The sequence below is a fragment of the Nematostella vectensis genome, chromosome 9 (genome assembly GCF_932526225.1).
Source record: "Nematostella vectensis chromosome 9, jaNemVect1.1, whole genome shotgun sequence".
Classification (NCBI taxonomy): domain Eukaryota; kingdom Metazoa; phylum Cnidaria; class Anthozoa; order Actiniaria; family Edwardsiidae; genus Nematostella; species Nematostella vectensis.
Genome location: NC_064042.1, coordinates 15041834 through 15051132, shown reverse-complemented (window position 1 = coordinate 15051132; position 9299 = coordinate 15041834). Strand labels below are relative to the sequence as shown.

At 37.8% G+C, this 9299-nt stretch overlaps 1 long non-coding RNA gene across 1 annotated transcript; it reads right to left on the bottom strand.

The window, feature by feature from the left end:
• Positions 1 to 357: 357 nt before the first annotated feature.
• Positions 358 to 4983, bottom strand: LOC125572483. The gene is made up of 2 exons (XR_007313837.1): positions 2197 to 4983; positions 358 to 1462 (listed from the first exon to the last, which is right to left on the bottom strand). It is a non-coding gene; the product is annotated as an uncharacterized LOC125572483 (long non-coding RNA).
• Positions 4984 to 9299: the final 4316 nt, after the last annotated feature.

Here is a 9299-nt window from a genome sequence, read left to right as displayed (position 1 = left end):
ATAATATATAGATTTAGGCAAGGCCTAAAAGCGGAGCCAGCTTTATTACCCAATTTCCATATTGGGAATCTTTGGGCAGTTTAGGGGTATGACCCCCTGAACAAAATAGTTTCTAGACTAGAATTTCTTTTGAGAATAAAAAAGAGATCCATAATAACAACATTCACCTCAGTCCATATGCTGTAAAAAGACTAAAGTGCTGTATGCTTAATCCCCCCCCCCCCTTTTTTCATACATGTAACTTGTTTAAAATGCACGATCCAAGCTGGATTTTATTTTATCTCAGCTATTTCTCCCACCGTAATGAAATCCTGGACCTTCTCCCAATCACCACTTCTTTTGCAGCTTAACAAAAAATATTGCTGATATTTTAGTTTTATTTATTAACAGTGCTCTGTGTAGCTTCATTTGGTAGACAACTGATACTGAACAGATATTTCCTATTTTACATTTCTATAATAAAAAAATCTAACATATTTGTGCCTTGCCATGTACAGCATTACTCAGTTTTTTTTGTTGAGTACAGCTTTGAAGATCAAGACAACATTTCGCACCCAAAAATACTTAATATGAAAATTTTCATCCATTTTTAAAACACAGTACAGGTACAGGTACCAAATTGCTGGAAGATGCAACTACAAATCTTTGTGAATACAAATATTATAATTCACTATCCTTTTCCTACTTCAGTCTAACAGCACAGTTATATCATTCTTAAATGTTAACTTCCCAGTTAAAACCCCAGACAAAGTTAGCATAGATAAGAAAAGAGAAATCCCATTTGACAGCATCCATTGTGGAGGGGGAGGGCTTCTTATAAAATAGTCAGATGGGGTTGTTTGTCCTATCTTAAGGGTATGAAATTATGTTACTGCTTTTCCTTAGGGAGTGTTCAAATGCTTAGAGAAAGAAATTGCTTGACCACACCTAATGTGCTACCTTATGGGGGAAAGAATTACTGACCACACTGAAAGTGTTATCCCTTAGGGTTGAGATCAATCATCCCCTTCTGTTTAAATGGGAGTCTCTTTGGGTAAATGGGTATGGTAAACAGCAATTTTACCCAATAGCAGATATGGCGAAGACGCAGAAATGTAGGTTCTGAATAAACTTGAATGTATCTATTTTATAATATCGTAAATGCACAAAGGATGCTGAATAGCGAATCAAATTATTGCTACTCATAAGTAGCTTGAATCCCACAAAAGAATGAAAAGAGCATAGCACTTGGGACAACCCTCCCCCTTTAAAAAGGAAAAAGAAGTCACAGTTTTGTTTTATTTAATTGCTAAAATTTTAGGGCAATATTAACCAAACATCAAAAAGAATGCAGATTGATTGAAAAGGAAAAACATATTTTAAAGGGAAGAAAGGAAAGCTAAATATTTTGTTAAAATATGCTGCTCATCATCCATGTCTTCATACAGTCTCACATCATGGCTTTTGGGTATTAACAGTTCACCTGAATCAGAAAAAAATCGTTCGTTGTTATTTCAATTTTCTTAAAACATGAGAACAAACATAGAGGAAAACAAATGATTAGATTAGTATCCTTACCAAACAGAAACAAACAGATCAATATTGGCTTTATATGAGAAAGAAAGAGAGACATTTTGACGTTTTTGTGTATTTAGCATAAAATTTGGGACAAAAACAGCATAGACAGGAGATAAAGAAAAGAGAAAGACTTTGCAAGGATGATTGCGAAATGCTTTTTGTTTTTCCTCACACATTTGCCAATAAATAGCAAATGAATTCTCAATATAAAAATAAGCTTAATGATACATAGTTTTACCAACACAACTGTGTATACATGAGTCATCAAGATCGTTCTTACCTGAGCTAGATAAGTCTTGATTTGTAGATGTATTTTTTCTTATTTGAGGAAAAGTTTCTTTTACGATTATAACAAAACTGGGAAGCCGTTTTAGGCGGGCCAAAATAGCATCCAATCAGCTTTCAAAAAAATGATCTCTCAGCCAATTAAAAACGCAGTGGAAGCAAGATGATTGAATAGTGACACCGGGAAAACCAGAGAAGTTGTAAAACGACGAAAATCGTTTTGTTTGAGGATTATTATCAGAAATATTTGCAAACAAAAAGCATTACATTTAAAAGGAATATGACAGGATTTACGTTTTGATTCATATATCTTATTCACACTATTTTGAATTGAAATTTTCGTCCGAAACTCACCTTGACCTTCCATGTTGTTTGCCTTGTGGTGTTCGCTCGTTTAGGAGAACAATTCCGTATTTTAGCTATCATAAATAAAGCTTTTCTTTTTTGATTTTTGCTCTGTAACATCATAATGAGAATAGTAGTGCAGAGCCTCGCCAATTCCCTGATAAATGCTGCTGGTTTTGTAGCCTTGTCCTTCAACTATAAAGTTTTCAACCATCGCACCAGGTGAAGAAGTCGATATTCCGAGCTTGTAAGAACAAAGCAGTTCCTGCAAAGCCGTAGACAGATGTATCCTTCTAATTCTTATTTTCATACGGCCATTTGACTGGATAATTATTTGCATTTTCTCTATTAAACACTTTTTTCGTCAATTTTTCTCTGCCAACTTGTGTTCCGCTGATCGTTTGATGTCGAAAGTCAGAATAGGCTTAGTCCCCCTCCTGGCTTTTCAAAGCCCCCCCCAGTTCCTGTCGGAGCCAGTCTGTCATTGGTTTAGACCGATCAATCAATTAGCTGGCCTGGTCGCATGAGCTGGTCACGTGAGTGGTACAGCCAGCTGACAGCGTGTGACATGACGTCATTGACCACAAATTTTGAGTCGCCTAGTTTATGACCAATTTCTATACCTATGGAGCTCCGCGCGCGGCCTGCGGCCGCGCTGGCCCCGCTATAATTTTAAGCTGAACGCGAAATCAATGAATTGATAGACTTTAATACGTTAGAATTGCAAGCAATTATTTTATTTTGTATAGTTTATAGTCCAACTTTCACGTCTCGAAGATTTCAAGTGCTCAAAAAAGATGCACGATGCACGCAAGTGCTGATTACAGTGACAAAGAAACACGATTCACGAATCATGTCCACAAATTCCCAGTTTCCCTGTTTTCAAAAATTACAGAGAAAATTTTGGTCTTTTCACCGTTAGCCCCTCCAATACTTTTGACAAAATGGTCCTCCTAGGATTAGTGGACAAGTGATCACAAATATTATGACTTTTTATCATCTGTAAAGCAGTGTCGTGAACATTTTGATTAACGCGTTTGATTAAACCTTTGTCGAGCAGCAAACATTATTCCAAATTTTACATGAGTATATTGGGGGATGAAGGTGGGTAAAGCTATCACGTGACCTGCTTGCTTTAGTCGCAAAGAGTTATGGGTCGTTTCCGAGCGACAGAAAAATTTATTTCGAGCATTCTCTTTTTTGAAAAACGCGCATTGCCAACACCCCGAATATACAGCTTAATTTTATTTGGTACCCAGTCTGTCTGTGCCGTGCCATGTTAGTTCTAACCTGGCAAAACAGCTCCCCCCCCTACCCCCCTTTTCTTCGGCTTCACGTTACGGCTTCCAATTACATTTGGAACTGTGATAGTTTCCGTGGGGACTTTTATAGAGGATTTGCCGGATTGTATACGGGGGGGGGGGGGGGAGGATTTAATTGTAGGGATTTTAAGATGCGACAACGGTGACGACGGCTAGGACCGCGTGGTCGAGAAAAACACTTCAGCATTTGACGAAAAGTTCGAAACTAGTTTCAATGGAAATACAATAGCGAACAGAGTTAGGCTAGCTTATACTCCAAGCATCCACGTCCTCGCTAGACCCACTTTTCCTCCTAGAGCGTATTGAGTTTTCACGTCGTGGTTTGGGTGAAACGATTGAAATCTGTCAGACAGAATGCATTTTCACGTGCGGCCTTTCAATTCTCGGATTAATTTGTTTTCTACGGTCGCCGTACTCGTATCTTAAATTCCCTAGTATTGAGCTCAAGCACACGGCTTACGTAGCTCCAGGGGGGGAGGGTGTCGAAGAGAAGTGCACGCACCCTGCGGTGTTTTACGTCCCTGTTTTGAGTGGATATGGGCTAATAGGTACATAATTACGCAAGCTATAGAATACAGGGCCGATATAACAATATATTGGTAATCCAAAACAAATAAAATTCGCGCTGTGTGTCCTATGAACCAGAGAGTCTAATAGAGAAAACCGGAAATCACAAAAAAGAACATGGCAAAAAAATTCATTACTTATGGAGAATTGAGAAAATGGCCGGGTCAATTCTTAAGTTCAGTTTGTTGGCCGTTTTGCTACTTACATGGAAACCTGACGAATGCACCTTCCTCCAGCAAAGCAAAGATACTTCAATGAATAAGGAGTACTCCGTGATGGAAAGGGTTGAAGTTTCCAGTGAAATCGAGTGTGCCTTAAAGTGTTCAATTAAGGCTGGGTGTACATCAGCTAACTCGTGCGTGGGAATCGGGGACAAACTTCAGTGTGTTCTTTTTCATTTTGCTGGGGAAAGCCAAGAAATGTATTTGGTTGAGAAAAAAGGTTGCTTGTATATGGAAGCATCGGATATTGAAAGCGAGCCAGTGAGCTGAGCAGTAGTATGGGATGGAAAGCCGTTAGAGAAGACGGATGGAACTGATGGTTCATGGGCAGTAATATAGAGGAAACCAAAAACTATTTGAAAAAACTCATAATGCTAAAAAAATATCTTCAAATTTATATACAACAGTTTGCTTGTTAATCTTGAATGTTACGAAATTTACAGGCCTTAGAAACGATCTTTCATACGACTCCATCATTGTCCCCTGGATCTTTACATGTATACTGACTTGCTTGTACAAATAGAGATAGATGTCACACACATTTGTGGGTAAACATAAGGGGATATAAGAGGAAAACCTTCGCATAGAAACACTTAACATGTTATTTGTGACTTTTTCCGGTAGGATGTCACCCGCAAAGACAAGTTTGTAATTGGGCACGACAGCGTTCAAATAATAAGTACGATTCGATTGATTAGCTTGTAAGGATAACATAAAACTTGTGTGACCTGTCCGTGTGTTGCCTAAATCGTGAAAAGCCTGTTTTAAAAACCTCTAAGCCGGCGGTTTTTGAAATATTCCTTTCATTGCTTTTTTTTAAGTATGTTTTGATAAAAATTTTGCTTGAGAGTGTTTGCCTCTTTCTCTGCCTTGCGCGGTATTACGGCATAAAAGGTCGATTATGTAGAGGTCTTCACAGCATAAAAAAAATTAAACTTCGTTTGAAACGCTGGGGAACTACCACAAAGTTAAACACGCACGCGCACTATAAAAGGGAGCTCCCTAGGAAAGCTCCGAAAAATCTGTCAATCAAATCAGTCGAGTCAAGACTGATTTGACTGAGTCGAGCTACAGTGCAAGTAAGTAATAATTTGATATTTTCGTTATCAGAAACGGTAAATGCAACGGTATCTGTAGCATGAAAAGTACAATGTTTTACAGCAGAAAATACACATCTCCATCGCAAATAGAATGAATTTTCTCCCCCTTTTACGTGAGTGCTAAAGTTTCCCCGTTCGGACTTAGGCATGTTTGTGGCTTTATTCCATCATTAAATCCTCAATATTGTTGAAAAAAGAGAAACCGGTAGGTCCTTTTTTCTTCACAACTTCATTTGTGTCGCTCGTATTTCGCTTCTAAAGTCCAAGGAGAAGTTTTTGCTTTTTGGCACTTGAGTTGTACATTCGTCAAAGATTTATCCGCTTATGAAGTGCTTTACTCAATCTTTACCCAAGTGGCATCGATTCTCTGCTATAGTATTCATAATAACCATTCCGCTTCTCAGTGAAAAATAGAATAAGCTAATGCCTGTAAAATAGAATAAGCTAATGCCTGTAAAAAACATTGATTGTCGCACTTAGATCATGTGTTGTAAATTAAGCAAATATAATAATTGCTTTTCTTCCTTTTTGTCACTTTACCTTTGACCTATTTACATTTCAATAGACCTATCCAAGTGCACAAAGTTTGGAGCCAAAGTTCCAATTCTGCATCTCCTCAAACCACTACTCCTACTACTACCAGCTTTCCACTACCAGTACAATGTTAATATTTGTTTATTGTAAATACCTGGATAAGGATACCTGGATAAGGCATGATCAAGTGTGCTTTACATGCACAGACTGATCTATGGAGTTTACAATATCATGAAGGGAGTAAGTATGTAAGCACTGTACCTGAAAAATTTCCCAAAATATAAAGTGTAATTCAGTGTAAATAAAAGCATGAAAACATTAATAAAAACTACTTGTTGTTTAAGTTGATTAGGCAGCATGCCTATAGTCATCCTCACATTGTATCATATATGAACACTGATGACAAGGCATTACAAAATATGTCCTAGTCATCAATTGGTATTCTACTGGAGGCAGTCTCAAGGAGGAAGTAAGATGTGAAGTGAAGGCTAATCCAGATATGAGAGCCATGGGAGTGTAAGTTTGTATTTTCAAGTAGAATCAAAAAGCCCAAACTGTCGCGATCTCGTACCAGAACAATGAATACAATACACAAAAACTGGAAATCGACCCTGCCAAATTTTCGTCTTTAATAAGACTTCTTCAGGGCAGACTGAAGAAGGTGAATCGTTACAAGCTTATTTACATCAGAATAGTGGCGCGAGACGCAAAAAAAATTACAACTGACAAAAACGCGCATTTTCCAGAATAGCGCGCGCTATGGATAAAAAGAATTTACACATCTCTACGTGGGTTCCTACTACAAAAAAAGTCATCACTATTAAGACACTAAGACACTAAGGCACTAAGACAGCTCAGTGACAAGGAGGTATATAAGGAAACCAAGGATCTCACGCAGTATATTACGGAGCTAGTAAATAGAAGGGTACGTAAGTTGTCAACTTCCAGTTTTTGTGTTTTGTATTTTCAAGGATGCATCAAATCACCTTTATTTTAATATCTGTATTTTCCTAATATTGGATGGAACTCCCAAATCCAAGCATGGGAGAGTTAGGGGTATGGGGGCCTGTTCCCTTTTCTCAAAATATACGAATCAGAAATCCCTTGTTGTATAGATTGTTTATTGTTTTATCTGTTTTAAATGTTTTCACAATGATGGAAAAATAAACTGCATGGTTAGTAAATTTAGGTTGCCTGTTATTGAATAGTTACACAAAATAGTTGTATAGGTAAGATGTGTCATGAACTACACAGAAATAACACACCAATTTAGTATATTCAACATATACATAAACCGAGATGTGTTGTAATGCATTATGATGAAAAGTATTTTATAAAAATAAAGATACACATTTCAGGAACCTGGGCATATGGAGATGGGCTATTATTTAATAGTAGGTCCTAACCTGGCTTGCTGTCTATATCTGATTTAGATTTCTGGAGCACAAAGCCATGAATTGTCAAGGGGGTGTGCCCTGACATAGATATCATGCAAAAATTTATGTCTAATAAAGATGATGTATACACACACCCTGCTAAAGACATGCATATGCAAAGCTACTGTATAAAACATAACAAGTCAACAAATGTTGTATTATTGCTTGTTCAAGTGGATATGAGCTGAATGCTCCACCCTATATCCTACACAGGACACTAGAACATTGTTGGGGTGAGGCGTGGGCAATGATTCAAAGAGAGGCATTTTAATTTAATTTTTTTATGTTTATGCCAAATATCTTCATATCATATCAGGGCTGCATCACAAACACTAGCATACTGTCTCTGTGATCAGTTGATTTTAGGCCACGAAGCATCATTCTAAACAGTATAGACAATATAATGATTATATTGTAGTCTTTATTTTAGGGGTGGATCCAGACTGATTCAACTGATTCCAGTGAATCACTCAAAATCCCAGAAAAATGTTTTTTTTTTTAGATTTGAATTTTAGAACGTTCAATAAAAATAAACATCTACTGTTGTCTGTTATTTAAACACTATTAGACCTGCTTTCTGGGTTGTTTCGCTGTTATTTCTAGCCCTACACTTAGGCTATGTCTTTTCTTTTAGCGCTTGGACAGCATTTCCGGTTCCCCCACGGGAAATATTGCTCCTGATGGTGAGTGATAAATCAAGTTTGGAGAAGGGGACCCATTTAGAAATTTTGCGCGTGTATAAAAATTATGCGAGTGTTCTGGAACTACTCAAGCTCTTCACCGATTGGCTACGGTCCACGAGGAATCACTCAACCTCTGTTTTGATTGGTTGCTATAACGTGTGGATCACTTTCTGGAATCAGTTGACAATAAAATTCCGATTTTACCCCTGGTAGGCCTTTACTTGCTTTAGCGTGTGATCTCTTGAACACATCTCTCGAACCGAAATTTTGAATAGCAAAGCATGAAAATGCAGACGTTTCTCATGGACAGCCTGTCTGCCGAAATAAATAGTGTTATTCTTTTGATTATGGTGTAGAATTTGATCGAATTCAGATCCCGAGAAGTTGGAATTAATGATGAAAGTGTGGCGACCGGACGATAGCTCCTCCGAATGTGTACTTTCGACATTAGCGTAAGATACTACACAAGCAAAATTGACCAGTACACGAATTTCGGTGCCTCTAATGGATAAATTTAGGAGAAACATGCAAAGAGGATGAGTGCAATAGATCAGCAACTAGATGGGATAATGCACCGTAAAAATGCTTATAAATGAGAGGTCATGGAGTCGATTATTGATACGAGTTGCTGTCTGTGGCACAAGCTACATTATAATGCAATGGGAGGTTGTTTTTTATATATTACAATCACACCATTTGGATATTGCCAAGGGGTATTCGAAGAGAATAACTGGTACTTGCCTCGCCACACTTTCAAGAACACAAATCTGGTTGAATTAGGTAGGAATAGTGTATTTATTATCTGCCTAATAGATGAATGAAGTCACTCAGTTTTAAATGGCCATAAGTTTAATACAGCACCAGTGAAACTTAACCTCGAATTTATTATCTGACTACATAAATCCCTAAAATGCCAAAGGCATTCTTAAAAATTCTGCAGATTGCATGTTTCAAACACGTAATTTTATAAATTTCCTGTTGGGCATGCCCCTATACCCCCCCCCCCCCCCTTGATTGGTCCGTGACAATTTGGAATCAGTCAACGTTAGGCCTGGATCCATCCCTGTATTTATACATGACATTTCAAACTAATGAGGAAAGATACACAAACATCTTACCTAATTTTGACTTAGTATTTCACGACACTTCCAGATGACATAGTTAGTGAGTTTATCCACTCCATGGAGTCACCGCAAACACATTGCATCTGCACGCTGGCAGAGTGGCCCTGTCTACAAAATGCAATGCT